Source organism: Corvus brachyrhynchos, unplaced genomic scaffold (genome assembly GCF_000691975.1).
Source record: "Corvus brachyrhynchos isolate BGI_N302 unplaced genomic scaffold, ASM69197v1 scaffold14, whole genome shotgun sequence".
NCBI classification, from domain to species: Eukaryota; Metazoa; Chordata; class Aves; order Passeriformes; family Corvidae; genus Corvus; species Corvus brachyrhynchos.
In genome coordinates, this window is record NW_008239110.1 from 7,257,948 (window position 1) to 7,273,805 (window position 15,858).

Below are 15,858 nucleotides of genomic sequence, written 5' to 3' on the forward strand. Positions count from 1 at the left end.
CCTTCCTAAATGTGGAGCAAATTTAGGCAGACACTAGGCCTTGGTTGTACACCTCCATCCCCTCCTTTTGATGAACAGAAATACAGGTAGCACTGTAAAGTCTGTAACTTTATGCTGTTACATGAGAATAATCCAGGGACACAATTATCTCCATTATCAGAAAGTATCCAGCTGTGTCCAGCATCATCTCCAGATACTTAGCCACATCTCAGTGGACACTGTAATAGGAGGTCTAAGATTGACCAGTCCGACCATTTCTTTAAAAGTTGTATAGCAGGTGAACATCTTTTACCATGTATACCTGCAATTATGAAAGTAATTAAGTAGCACAGGTGAGACCAAGAAGCCCCTCAAAGTAAATCCCTGAGACTAGCAATGTTACTGTAATTAGCTGTCTGTCTTAGTAGGTTGTTCGTTTATTGCATCTGCCCTATGTGCTAGGGATGACAACCCATAATTTGACAAAAAATATTTTAAATGGTTTCTTACTAAGATGAGGACTTATTTTCATTTTTCCCAGACTACATGTACTTTCTTTCCTTTGCTTTTAATTACAAATATTCATGGAAGTGAGAGACAAAGTAATGATCTTCACCCCTTCTATTTAGAGAGAAAACCTGTCTGGTGATGTTTGTTTTATCTTTCCCTTACAAAGTGACATAGTCTAAGGACCCTGAAGGACAGGCATGTTAGCTCTGCAGTTTTGGTTTGGGATTGTTCCAGGTTAGATGACTTTTCAAATACCTCTAATTACCACTGTGGAACAGTTTGCATTTTGATATAAATTAAATCCCTGTCTATAAGCATGGACTTCTAGTTTCCACAGAGGAAAAATGGAAGTCAGAAGTTCTGTATGAAAAATAAACATAAGCTGCATTGAAAATTGGACTTTGGATCATTATTCATTGGTTCACATTAACATGCATTAGGGAAGTTACTGTGAGCATGGTAGCAGCACTGTGAGCCCAGGTTCCAGCTCTGCCACTCAGCATGGTGGAGCAATGTGCAAGGTCAAGTGGGGAGTGTCATTGAAATTCTGTGTTAGGGACTCCTGGCCAAGGAGAATGTGGCTAAGTCCATGATCAGGGATTTGACTCCTTTATTTATCATAGTTATTAATGTACCAGCTCAAAAGGTCAAGTGACTCACATGAGAATCTCAGTTTTCATTTGAAGAAAAATGTGTCCCTAGCCTTGTGCCTACAGAGAAAAGATAAAAATGCAAATGTGCAAAGGCTTAAGAAGTAGAATGATACTTTAAAAATCATTAAAAGACACTAAACATGAAGAGTTTTTGATCTGATGTTATGCTCTGGGAGATGAATTCATGACTTTTGAATCAGGGATAGAAAAGATTAGGATGGACAATAGAAAAAGGAATGGAGCAATCTTCCAAAATACTAATTATTTGAAGAGCTGTTCCCACATGTTAAAACTTGAGATAATATTTTACTGTCTGCTGCTTACAAAAGAAAAATATATCCCATCAAGTCAAGATGAAGAATCCATGCAATGTTGTAGACTATGATCTTTCTGGCTGTTATCTCATTTCAGTCAGTTGGAATTTTACTGACCGATAATTTGACATTTGTTGTTGCAAAGTGGATCCACAAAAGCCACATCTGTTCACGCAGCACCAAGTTGCCCTTCCAAATGGGCCTCAAGACCTGCTTCAGGGCTAGCGTATCTCATCAATCAATTAAACACATTTCTTTTTATTTTAAAAATGAACCCAGATCTTACATGAAATATGGGAGGGTTCTACTGGCTATGGTTTGCTGTGCAACGACTATCAATGGCCAGGCCTGAAGTAACGTTTTGGTTAGAGTTTGTTCCAAATAGTGACATGCTGGAACAAAACATGAGATAGTTGAGCAAGCTTTCAACTACTGCAAGGAAGATCTAGTTGAAAGAGAAGAGGTTGAAGAACTCAACTGAGTGTGAGAACTCTTTGGGTAAAATTTTCACCCTTGCCTCAACTCCAGCTTTTTGCAAGTGCTGAGTCTCTTGGCACATGTCTTTAACTAGTCTGGTGCTGTAGTATTCCTGTTCCATCTCTGAGTATCCTGTCAAGGGCTTCCCACAGGCTTGGTGATGGAAGCGTGGGGTACAAATCATTGTATCTTGCACACCAAAGTGTTTTCTTATTAGCACCTGACATTGCCGGCCGAGTATGAAGAGACAACTTCTCCATCAAACTTGATGACTCCAAAATTCCCTTTTGATCAGCCAGTGGTTAGATTTTGAAGGGAAGGGCACAGCTGTTTCAGAAGTGAAGTCTAGCAGTTCTTCATAAATGCCTTTCCTTTCACATCCTTTGATGTCAGGTGAAACCTCAATATCTCAGAATTTTCCAACAGCTGTTTTCTAAAAATCACAGAATTAGAAAATTTTCTTTTTGTGACCATACATCCTTACTTTTCACTTTGAACCCATTCTCTGTGGTTCAGCTTCATTTGTTTGGTTCATCTATCACTTGCAGACTGATAACACTCTGGTGTCCAGTCATGGCCAGCTGGGTCTTTGTAATGTGAGATGGTGTATAAACACACTAGCAAAATAATGTTCTATTCCAGAGACAATTGTTGTTGAAAACAATCCTAACGATGGCTGGAAACCTGAAAAAGGAAGAGGATTATTGGTCAGTACACTACCATAAAACACAACAGGCTGTCTTTAGCTTGGCAGTAAGTTATCTTTTGTCACATATTTGCAGCCTTAGGGTTGTAGCTGTACAATAAGAGATCCTTATTTGCTTCTTACATTTATTAATATTATGTTGTTCTACTTGCATTGCAGCTGGAGAATGTTAGAAAGTGAGTCTACTGAACAAAACTCCTTGTGTTTTTCCCTTGTGTGGGCTTGATCCAGGAGCAGTAAGTGGAGAGCTGAAAGGTAGAAAAGAACTGTCTGAAAAAGTGGTGTGATAAAAGAAGACAGCTAAAAGAAATACTGGAGCTTTTAAACCACTCCCACTTAGCAATGCTGGTTTTTGTACCTTCAGTTTCATCTGCTTCTCACAGTCTATCTATCCTACCAAATATGCCTACCTTTCAAAATTACCCCAGCTTTGGATGGAGGTAGCAGCAGCTGCAAGACCCCATAAGGTGTGATTATCTTTCTCCTGTCGATTATGTTTAAACATATGCTAAACTGTAAATGTCATTTTTCTAGCGTGACTCTGGAGTACACTTAATGATAGTCTTGTTACCAACTGACCTCCTGGTCCTGACAGAGATTAAACATCTTGGGCAAATTTTCATTGCTTGAATCCATGCCAAATCCTTTTAACGCGTGAAGGACTCGATCACTTCTAAACTGGTGATGTAGTACAAACAAGGTTCAGTTGTTTGATGCCAAGATGCCTGCTTGATTTTTGCAGTAAAGGAACAGAAATTCATAATGACCATGGGAATAGCAAAAGAAAATGTATCTGTGCAGATCCTTGTTGATAGCCTAATCTGATTCCTCAGTACATCCTGCCTGGACAAGGTTGAGTGATGCAGCAGCCAGCAAGTACTACAGCCATGCCACCTCACGTGATTAAAAAACATTATCTGTGTCCATGGCTTATCATCAGAAGCATAACCTCAGCTTTCAAAATAAGGGATATACTTTTTAAGTATTCATATTGTGGAAATTAAAGTAAGTTAGATCATGTGGTAGTGTTGGTTTTAGCAACTTGTACTTACCCTGCTCCCAGCATATTTAAACACACCTGAAAAATCTAACTAAACCTACAGTGGGGCTTTTTTCAGGGTTTTTTAATGCTCCATTGGCTATTAACATTTCACAGCATGTCAAAACTGGCCTTTCTGATTCTATTGAGCCTTGCTGAATGGGAATTTTTGTATCATTTAAGAGCAATTCATTGCACTGCCTGTATTCTGTATCTTCTCCTCAGAAATAGGGATGATGACAGGTGATGTCTCAAAAGATAAGTAATCTTCCACTACATACCCTCTGTCTACAGTGAGTTCTCTAGATGTTGTACATGAGGTTCACCAGGAAAATTCATCATGGCATGTTACCTACTTTATTTATCCATTCCACTAGATACACCTACTAAAAATAGCTGTTCTTAGATGAGTGAATCTTGCCCTCTCACGTGTCAGTCTGCAAGATCTAATTCTGTAGCTAATTTTACAAAACTGAAGAGTCATAAGATGAATGGGCTGCATTCACCTACTCACAAAATGGAAATTGTATCCTCCAGGGATATTTTGATGATTTAAAAATTCCTTAGGATACATGTCAATTAAAAGGAAAAAGAAAGAGGAAGCATTCCATATACCCTTTCATGCTTATTTCCTCTTCTTCACTGTTGTTTCCCTTTTATTGCGTCTATCCTCAGATAAGCCTTCTGTCACCGAATCAATTTTGCCATGTTGTATGGCTGTTCTTTTATCTTCTTTATTTTTGCATATTTGTTGTGGTTTAACCTGGCAGGCAGCTAAACATCGCATGGTCGCTCACTCACTCTTCCTCACCCCAGTGGGATGGTGGAGGGAATTGCTTCAGAAAAATAAAATTCATGGGCTGAGATAAAGATGGTTTCACAGGACAGAAAAAGAAAAAAAAAACCTGGATATGCAAAACAGGTAATGCACGATGCAATTGCTCACTACCAGCTGACCCATGCCTGGCCAGTTCCTGAGTAGCAACCTCTGACCACCTTTCCCCCTAGTTTATATACTGAGCATGACATTATGGGGTATAGAATGTCCCCTTTGCCAGTTTAGGTCACCTTGTGCAGTTGTGTCTCCTCCCAACCTCTTGTGCCCTCTGGCCTGCTTGCAGGTAGGATGGTGTGAGAAGCAGAAAAGGCCTTCCTTGACTTTGTGTAGCAACAGCTAAAACACCCCCGTGTTATCAACATTATTCTCATCCTAAATCCAAACCACTGCTCTGTACCACTTACTAGGAAGAAAACCAACTCAGCTGAAACCAGGATAATGTTCTAGGTTACACTACTACTATGTGAGATAATATTTCTATTTCTTTCCAGGCATTTCCTGTACTTTTATTATGAATGACAATGAGATTGGAACCAAGTTCAGCATCAACCAATGGCTGATTAGTGGTTTTAGTATTTCTGATAAAAATGAGCAGATAACAGTCAAATTTTGAAGGAGAGGGTAATGATCGTAAAATTTTGCTCACATTTTGAGCTTTTGTTGATACTTCAAGTAGGAGAAAGTAGATGACTCAGTTTAACAGCTTCTCACCACTAGAATGGTTTTCTTTACACCATGACTGAAAACTGCACAGACAGGAAGCCACAGAAAACCTTGCAAAACCTAAGCTTTAGGTTTAACATTGGCTTAACACTTAAGCCTGGTTTAACATTGACAATAAATGTCCTGTGCACTAATACAGGAAGGATGGGACAAATAGTGATTTGCCTGGTATAGGAACAAAGACAGAAGGAAAAATAAAGTCTTTCACCCAGTCTTTCCTTTCTGTGCTCAGAGGCAGGTTGTAGAATACAAGAAGTGATGAAAAACAGCAGCTGCAAAAATACAGAGCAGCCCAGCCTTTCTTCAGAGGTGGTGCTGAGCAGGTCAGCAAGGCTGCAAATTGAGGTGGGTTTAGTACAAGTATGAAAAGAGTATATCTGCAACAGTCACAAGGTCATGCAAATATCACTCAAGTATCCATGAATATTTGAGCTGCAACTGCTGCCAGAAATTAAAGTGGCTTTTCTTCCAATGTAACTCTACAGGTAAAAAAATATTTTTGTATGTAGGATACTATCAATCCCCACAGGAAAGTTTGCGTTCCAAAATAACAAAGAATGCCTTTTTCCTTAGTTTATTTATCATGGAATAGAAGTGTCCACACAAGCAGCTTTACATTCACAATTATATTGTAAGATTTTTAGTGGTTCATTTTTTCAGTGAGTCAAGTCTTAAAACTATTACTTGACGGAAAAGCCCCCAGTCTTTGAGGAAGAACAGGAACCATATTGATACTGATGTGTTCTGGAGATGGTACCCTTGTATGCAAAATCCATTGCCCTCTTTGGACAAATCTGGACCCTCACACAAAGCACTGTCAGCAATGAAGCACTGTGATTAGCAATTTAGGAAAGAAATGTGATGCACTCAGAAAGGAACCCAAAGAAGCAACAAAGATGGTAGCCAGAAAATTATATATCAGCAGTACTATTTCTAAAAATAATGGTTTCCAAACTTTTCCACAAGGCATTAACAGCTCTTTAAGGGATAATCTTTATTGCTTTGTAATGTACAAAGCAATAAACAGCTGCTGAGATTGATTAATAGCCAAAGCAAAGTGGAGGCATGTAATCAATCTAAAAAGCCATTTATTGTGAGTATACTACAAAGCAATAGAGATTATTGCTGTTGCACAACAAACCATAACAGAGAAAGCACACACATACACACAAACAGTTGTTTTCTTTTCAAGGCTTGCAGTGCTATGCTGCCTTTTCCCTGAGCTTTTCTTTTTAGTGAAGGCGGGCAACTGGCCTTACAGCAAACAATCTACTGGGAAAAGTAATGCTCTAAGAACTTCAATGTTATCTAAAGGAGAAATAATATTTAGTTTTTTAGTTCTGTAGCTAGAAGTACAAAATTCCACGGGTATTCATCTTGTCCTTGGTAGTGGTACTGCTATTCACATTACCAAGAAAAACAAGAAGTGGCTCACCATTTAAAAAATTATCTAATTCATGCTAATGCAGAGCTCATTTAGAAATGAAGGCTGTTTACTTTTGTGGGGTATTTTTATGAATGGCTACTAAATAACTTCAAATTTTTTCTGAGTAATACTGAATGAAACAACTGGGTCTCAGCTCCAGCTATTTCCAGCAACTACCCCACCTAATTCTTTTAGTACAGCTTTAATGTAGTTCTTAATATAGTTTGGTTTTTGACTCCTCCAGAATCTTACCTCTCCACTAGTTTTAAACATTTTAAAAAATTTGCATTCTGTTTTTTCCAGGTTGGATAATGCTCATTTGTTCCTGAATATAAATGAAGTATAAATTGCTTTTTTTGTTCCTTAAAGACATGATATGAACAGAGTCTCTCACCCTTCCCTTTGGCAGAATAAACAAGCTGTGCCACTGTAGCCTTATGGCATGATGGGTTTGTCCTGGATCAGTCTCACCACCCTTCTCTACACTCATCCCAGTCTCAGTCTCTCTCTCCTGAATGTTGGTGCTCTGGATGGCACTGAGCTACAGAGGGGCTCCCAGCACTGCCTCCTCCTGACACACACTTGCAACGTCTACTGGAAATATCTCACCCAGTAGACCCAAGGATCTAATCTGCCTTTTCCACATCCACTTAACACCTGAAGCCAGGGGTTAACTTGCACTTCCAGGCACAACTCGCATATTTCTGTTTCTGAACTGATGACCTTGCAGCTTATGACAGAAATTTGTATTAGTACAGAAGGGCACAAGCTTGCAATTTGCACTATTAAGTTTCACTCCACTTTTATTACTCTAGTTCTCAAGGTTATTCAGGTCTTCCTGTATCATATTGCTATCCCTTTCCTTATTAATGATGTCTCCTACTTCCGTGTCATCAGCAAATTTTATTAACAAACTCCATCTTCCTATTTTAAGGTAATGAATAAAAATATGACTGAAGATACATCCTTGAGGAACCCTTGGTAAAATACCACTCAAAGTCAGTTATCACAACATTAGGAACTGAATTCTCCAATTTCACATTTGCAGGAAATACAATTCAGCTCAATGAAAATGAATTTTTAGATCCTAGTGGATTTAAACTTTCCAAACTTTTATATTCAAACATCTGAAAGTAGTTCATATCTGCAATTACCACAAATTTAATAACATCTACTTAAAATAATAGAATAAGAGTTTTCATAAATCCATGTACATACCTCTTTACAGCTATAAAAGTTTGGAGTATAAGAATTGTACTCACGATGTAGTGGTCCCTTTGATTGTTTCTAAGCATTTGACTCTAGTAGTTAAAATAATTGTTTTAAAATTATAGTTGCCTTAGCAGTCAATTTTACCATTTAGCCAGGCTTATATTTAATCTCTTATCACTTTCATACTATTCCTGCAAGTCACAACTTCGCTGGAGAAAATGATCTCCAGGCTTGAGATGACATTCTCCATGATTTCCTTTTCTCTGTGGGTCTGAAATTCCAAATTTCCTCATGTTTCCATTTTCAGCAGCCATACCATTCTTCTTTTAGGAAACACTGGGCCTAGATTCATGACCTTTGTAGCCCTTCTCTACTTTTTATCTTTTTTCTTCTTTCCAGCTGGAGAGTTCAGTGTCAGAAAAATCAATGAAAATCTTTCAATAATTATCAGTGATATTTCTTTTTTTCCTGCTGGTATTTATATGCAAAGGGATTGTCACTGAAGTACATGATCTTTTGTCAAAATTTTTAAAGAAAATTCCCACTTACAGAAGCCAAATTGAAGCTCATACCAATCTCAGCTGAGTCTAACCCTACATTTGTGCTCATGAGGCATCCTGAGGCTGGGCACACCGCTGCTGTTGCTGCTGCTGGCCTTGTTTGAACTAGAAAGTTCTACTGGCAGAAGTTCTGCTGGCATGTGCTACTGACATAGCTGTTTTGGCAGGATGTGTTCACATTTGGCTGTTTTTTGAAGATGCAGTATGTCCTCAGATCATCAGGCTTTTATCAGCAAGAGAAATCTGGCACTATGGGAGGCTAACCCAGAGTATCTAGTGCCACATTTGGTAGATTGCTTTCTGGTCATTCTTTGCGGCATGTTGTGGAGCTTTAATCTATACTGTGAGGTACAATGTCCCATCCTAAAATCTGTGTAAATATTGGGTTGGATTTAAATATGCTTTTCTATCTTGTAGAATAACCTATTTTTATATGTGTTGTTTCTCCATACCGCAGATTTCTCACTGCCAGAAAACCAGACTGTACCCAACAGCAGAGCTCTCTTGTTCATTTAGAGGAGATGAAAGGATTCTTTCATATCCAAAGAGGAGCTTAAAATGTTGGGTACTGTGGGCAAGTGGGACATAGAGGCAATGAATGGTAGCTAACCATTTGCAGTAAGTGTTTACTAAACCACAAGAACAAATTGTAGTTTCAAGACATACTGTAAACACTGGATGAGGGAAAATTTCAGGGTTGGATGTCAAGTTTGTGTTATCCTCACAGCACATTCACTCTGAGTTAAGAGCTGCTTAAAGAGAAGACAGTGGGGAAATAGGTGGTGCCAGCATTCTGGAAAGCTGTGCCAATCTGGGCATTTTGGCATTATTTGAGGTGCTCAGAGTTCAGTAAGCTATACAAAATTAAGTATTTCCTGCTGCACAGTCTTTTCATGCTGGGTAATGTACTGGAAATCAGAAATGAACCTGATACAATGAGCTTTGCTGATTGTGGTGGAACAGTAAATAAGGTTTATGTCCAATTCAGTCTCATCTTGTTTTGAATATATAAAATGAAAACAGTGCTTCTCTGTGGTGATCTCTCTAGAGAGTATTTTATATCAATGCTGTTTGTGAGAAAGCCCATGCTTTCCTTCCCATCTAAACTGTTGTCATTAATAGAGCTACAAAGCCAACCCTGGCAGCAAAGACAAGGCAGATCTGGTTGGAAAGGTGTTTGTGAAAACAAAAATGCTCTAACAGGAAAAAAATAACACCAACCCACAAAACTTTAATTTAGCAGTCTCCTGCAAAACACATGAAGGGTCTCATAGGGCCCTCCACTTGAGTGGAGTTTCATCCTGTTTCCTGAATTCAACACAGAGGCAGAGACAGTGCTTTGTATTTTTCTATAACATTTCCAGATATTAGAGACCAGTGGATTCCTTAGATAGCTATCATACATGTAGAATATACAGATGTATGGAAGACACACAGAGCTTAGAGACCATATGTAGGAACAGAACCTGCTGGACTTCTGCATAACCACATGTGCAAGGCAAGTTCCAAACAATGAGTCTGACATGTTATCGACCTGCAGCACCTGTGGTCTGCAGGCAGCCTCTGCGTACATGAAAACAGGCTAAGAGAGTTGGGGTTGTTCAGCCAGTAGAAGAGAAGGCTCTGGGGAGACCTTACAGCACTTTACAGTACCTAAAAGGGGCTACAAGAGATCTGGATAGGGACTTTTTACAAGGGCATGTCATGACAGGATAAGGGGGAATGGCTTTAAACTGGAAGAGAAAAGGTTTAGATTAGATATTAGGAAAAAAATCTTTACTGTGAGGATGGTGAGACCTGGAACAGGTTGCCCAGAGAAGTTGTGGATGCCCCATCCCTGGCAGTGTTCAAGGCCAGGTTGGATGGGGCTTGGAACAACCTGGTCTAGTGGAAGGTGCCCCTGTCCATTGCACGGGGTTGGAACTATATGATGTTTAAGGTCCCTTCCAACCCAAACCATTCTATGATCCTATGACTTTTGAACTTTTGCTGAAAACTAACAATTCAGTACTCTTAATATGCCCTCCCACCAGATAAAACTTGACAGGAGAATCTGTTTGGTGGAAACACAAGGAATGCTGATGTAGATACCTTGAGAAAGTAAATAAGATCACCCTGTTAATGCACCAGCTCTATTCAGTGAATCCCCTTACTCAATCAGCTATGTGTATTCAGTGAGCTCCCTAATGGGTTCTGTATCTCAACAGTTTTGACTTTATCCACATCTCTGTGCCCAAAAATCCCTTCCAATTTAGTCAGTTCTTGGTATTCTTCACCACAGGCTTCTGTGAATTTTAAGCACAGTGTCTGAGCTCAGTATGCTTCATAATGAATGCACAGCCATCGTAAGTTTTGCACAACAAAACGCTCATAAAAGAAACACCTTGAACCACTAAACTGAAGGTTGTATCTTCTGAGAAAAAAAAATGCCCTTTCTTTTTCACCCTTCACTGGTTCTTAACTCAGTTTTATAGGCTCTGCATTGGATTGCAACATTCAATGACCTTCCCATTTTTCTTCCAAATCTATTTATTCCTCTAAAAAGGCTGTTTCTCCAATATTTCTTCCTGCCTGGCCTGAAGAAATTTGGGTCTTAAACCAAAGTCATGTGGAGTTCTGTCCGTCTAGCTGTGTCAAAAGGCAGAGGAAAAGCAGGCATTTCACTAACATGCCAGGGATTTCCAGCCACTGGCAGAGGCAGCAGAAATATCAGGAAATCAATGAAAGCAATCACTGATGTAGGGACAATTACGTAGTGGGTGTGAAGCTGGTAGGTTGCTGACAATGCTTAGTTAGCTGGTAGAAGAAGTCTTTGCATGCTGTGTGTCAGCACAAACATGGGTACAACTGAAGGATATTTCACTTGGGAAGCTAGTGCAACTTCACTGGGAAGTCTCAGCTTTTGGCTGGAGGGTTGAGCACTGAGCATGGAGGGAATCAGTAGCTGGTCAGAGAGAGGGTAAGGGGCAGAGTTTGGAGGATGCAGTGGTCAAACTACACTAAGCAATGCAAGCTAGAGATTGATTATGGCAATTTCCAAAATCTAAAATTTCAGCCAAATCTGAATAAGATTTTAAGAAATTTTTAAAAATTTACATCTATCACAGAATATTTAAGGTTTGAAAAAAACCCTGGAGACCACCTAGTCCAACCCCCTTGCTCAAAGCAGTTAACTGGAGTAGGTTGATCGGGGATTTTTTCAACCAGATTTTTAATACTCCCAAAGATGGAGACCATACAAGCTCTATGAACAGCCTGTTTTAGTGTTTGACCACTCTCATCACAGAAATTTGGTTTTATGTTTAAATGGAGTTTCCTGTATTTCAATTTGTGCCTTCTTCCTCTTGTTATTTCACTGGGCACCACCAAGAAGTCTGTCTCCATCTTCTTTGCCCCCTTCCTTCAGCTATTTATACACATGGATAAGTACCCACCAGAGCCTTCTCCTCTCCAGGCTGAACAGTCCCAGCCGTCTCAGCCTTTCCTCATACTAAAGATGCTCCAGTCCCTTAGTCATCTTAGTGGCCCTTCTCTAGACTCCAGTATGTCGCTGTTGTACTGGGAACACCATGACTGGATCCAGTGCTGCAGTTGTGGTCTCACTGATGCTGTGTAGAAGGAAAGCATCACTTCTGTCTACTTGCTGGCAGTGCTTTTCCTAATGCAGCCCAAGAGGCTGGTGGCCACCTGTGCAGCAAGGGCACACTGCTGGTTCAACTAACGTCAGCTGGGATCCCCACGTTCTTTTCTGCCAAGCTCCTTTCCAGCCAGTTGGTCCCCGGCATGTACTGGTGCATGGGGTTATTCCTCTCTAGGTGCAGGACTTCACTTCACATTTCCCTTTGTTGTACTTCTTGAGATCCCTCTTGGCCCAGGTCTCCAGCCTGTTCAGGTCCCTCTGAATGGCAGCACAACCATCCGATGTACCAGTCACTCCACCCAGTTTCACATCATCTGTAAACTTGCTGAGGGCAAACCCTGAGGATGAGTGGTCCCCAGCTGCATTTTGTGCAGCCAATCTCAATCCCTTGAACTCTGCAGTTCTGCCAAATTTCAGTGCAGCTCAATATCCATCCTAATAGCCCATGCTCCATCAGTTTGTCTGTCAGGGTGTAATGGGAGACAGCCAAGAGCCTTACTTAAGATAAACAGCGTACACTGCTCTCCATTAACCCACCAACTAGTCACCACACATTTCCCTGCTGCATGTAATGGAGATCTTCATAAACTTATTTTACCAAAACTTATTAGGCCGCTTGGTATAGGGGTTGCTGTAAAATGAACTGCTCCACTTGCCTTTGTAATGATCTACAAGTGATACAAAACAGAGCTTGTTAACCAGCACGTGTCAGATGGTTTGTGCAAGGCTGAATATGACAGGAAGATTTTTGTCCAGACTGGCAGTGCAACTGTTGTTTAGTTTTGAAAAAGAGGAAAGGAATATGAACAAATGGGGGCTGCATTGCCACTTGTGCTGCTCAAGTGGCACTGGAGGCTGCTTTTACAGGTCAGAAACTAGAAGCAGCAAATGTGATCAGTGAACACTTGCTGGGCAAAGTGCTTAACACTGTTAACTAATTCTGAATTGCATTGAAATATAGCCCTGGTATGTTAGGATATTCAGGTTAAGTTTCATCTCTAGACAGATTTAAGTTAGCCAGACCAAAATCTGAGACTGGATACCAGCACAAAATCCCTTTTGTGATTTTCAAATCAAACAAAATTTTTTTTAAAAAGTAATTTGAATGAATATGACATAATTGAATACTTTGTATTTTTTCATTAGTTAGGCAGAAATGTTCAGAACACACTGCTTTTACCTTAGCAATCACTTCAGCAAATACTAGCTTACCTAGACCAAGTCAGTTTATAGGTTTTGATGATATTTCCATCCTAAAGCACTGTTACTGCAAACAAGATTTAATTATGTACCTACATTTAAAAGAGGTGCTGAGAGAATTCGTTCAATAAAAAGCACAGGAGAGAAAGGATTTAAGTGAGAAAGTTGTACCAGTTGAGACACAGCAGAGACATCACAAAAGAAATATTTGCTGTAATTGCTAAAGCTCAGAAAATGAATAAAATTTAACTTTTCAATTTGATGACCTAGAAAGCAGAGAGGAAAAATAATGTGCATATGAAAACGATTAAAGAAAGGAGGCTTAGTGGGTTTAACCGGGTGGATTGAAAAATTGTTTAAAGAATGATGAGATAACAGTAAAAAGAAATTCAAACTGGGTTTACCAGGAAACAGATCTACACATTTTTCTGTGAAACTTCCCCTGTATTATTTCAATAAAAGAAAGATTCAGAAGAAAGTAACAGAAAATGAGCTAACTGTGAATGATCTGAAAATAGCATACATGGCACATGCACACACACATTCTTTTGGCTTTTAAAGAAGAATATACAAAGAAGAGAGGGTACAATAATAACAAGGTTTTCATTACTTATGAGGTGTTGAACTTGGCTGCAAAAGAAAGAGGACTAGATGTCTAATAATTAGAGATAAAGTAGAAGCTGGCAGAGATAATGGCATGTGTTATGTAAACCCGGTAGTGTTACACACTGAGATCTTTTTACTGCTATTGTAATGCCTGTCAGAATCAAAAAAGGAACTGGAAGAGGGTATTTTTCTAGAAGAGAGGGGCATAACAAAGCTTATAATAAAAATCAGAAAGACAAATTAAATTTAAAATATCCATAGGGTTCTTGTGTAGCAAACATGAAAAAGTAAAAGTTACATTAGCAAGCGATTAGTAAAAGGAACTTCAAGCTAGTAAGATATATATATATTTACATATAAATATATGTACAAGATGAATTTATTTGTGCTTTCAGATATATCTGAAGTATGTAATAAAAGAACAAAGGAAGAAGCTTGGTCAGATGGAGCTGTATTTGTTGTCTTTTTCTATTATTCACAACGAGGTAACAATGACCCTCCTACAGCAGTTTTTAGATAAATTTCAAAATGCATTCAGAGATAGCGAACAAAGACTGTCCTTGTCAGTCATGAACAACCCACTTGCCACAAAAGGCCTGTCTTTGTTGTTGTTACATGTCTGGAGATTTTCTGATACAGGCTGTGATCGCATTACCTATTGCAATAGCAGGAGGCACGCAAGGGAGCTATTCAGCGAGCCTCCGGTGCACCTGGCCAACAGGATCCTGAAACCTGGAGGGGGATACATTTTTGGTGGGACCTTGCCAGGAGGCAGCCTGGGGAAGTCACTGCAAGTGACCCCTTTGTGCCACTCCAACAAAGCCATGTAGGCTGTGGGGCCCATTTGCTGCTTTGCTGCAGCCAATGTGGAAATGTTAATCTTTTGGCCTTCCAGAGAACAGGAGGCAAGCAGGAGATGCGACAGCACTTCTACCCTGCCAGGGAACCACTAAGGTGAGCAATCTAACCTTCACTGCCTGACCAGAGTGACCCATGGACAGGACACGAGTTTGTGGCTGCTCCTGCACTGTGTCTGAGCCCAGTTTTGACTGTGGAAAACTTTCAATGTCTCCATTTTGAACCTGTAAATCTGAGCTCACAGAGAAGGTATCACAATGATGCTGACACTCCAAGAGTCAGAAACAGCTAACAATTCGCCCAGAGAGTTACAGAGAATGAGAAGGGGGTTAGGAAAGAGTCTTGCCTTATCATTGAAACCGGCACCATAGCTTTAAAGGAGTGACCCTGAATAAAGGACCACCTGGGATTTCATCTAATCATCTGGGGTCATCCTGTGACTTGTCAGCTCCTGCTGTATCATCTGTCTGTCTATTGTCACTTGCTACATCTCTTGTCACCTGTCTGGCCACAGGTCCTGTGCCCTTTATAATGCAGGAAATCAGAGCCAGTTCACAGCCTCTTGATTCCAGCCACCACCGAGACTCAACTACCAGTGACCGCCAACTCAAGAAACCCACCAACTCAAAAGAAGAGAAAGATTGAGCATGAGGACTAATTACCGTAAGAAGCAAGAGAATCATTAAACCAATAGAAGGAAAAATACTAATTAATAGGAGAATTCGCCAATGAACTGTGATTTGTTTGCTGTGTATTTAGTGTAATTGAAATGGACTGCTCATGGAGGTGGTGGAGTCACTGTCCCTTGGAGGTGTTTAAGGAAAGACTGGATGTGGCACTTAGTGCCATGGTTTAGTTGACATGGTGGTGTTCAGTCATAGGTTGGACTCGATTATAGCAGAGGTCTTTTCCAAGGTAATCGATTCAGTGATTCTGTAAATTTTTGAGAATCTTGAGTGCTTGATTTGTGTAAAACTTCCACCTTGCGCCCTGCACAGAATAAAAACCGTCTCCTGTCTATACCGGGCCCCGTGTCTGTGTAGCGTCCCTAAACTGGCAACAACAGCAGGTCACACCGAGTGACTTCTGCCAGCTGTGCCGTGGGCTTGTGCCAGCC

At 40.0% G+C, this 15,858-nt stretch overlaps 1 long non-coding RNA gene across 2 annotated transcripts in view; it reads left to right on the forward strand.

Moving 5' to 3' along the window:
* LOC108448014 overlaps nt 1-15,598 on the forward strand; it is a 29,375-nt gene extending 13,777 nt beyond the window's left edge. The window contains exons 2-3 of one of the 2 annotated variants that reach the window (XR_001863771.1): nt 14,279-14,368; nt 14,779-15,598. This is a non-coding gene — a long non-coding RNA (uncharacterized LOC108448014). Of the gene's footprint in view, nt 1-14,278 lie in introns of both variants that reach the window. The other variant, XR_001863770.1, reaches the window with a different exon arrangement.
* Nucleotides 15,599-15,858: the final 260 nt, after the last annotated feature.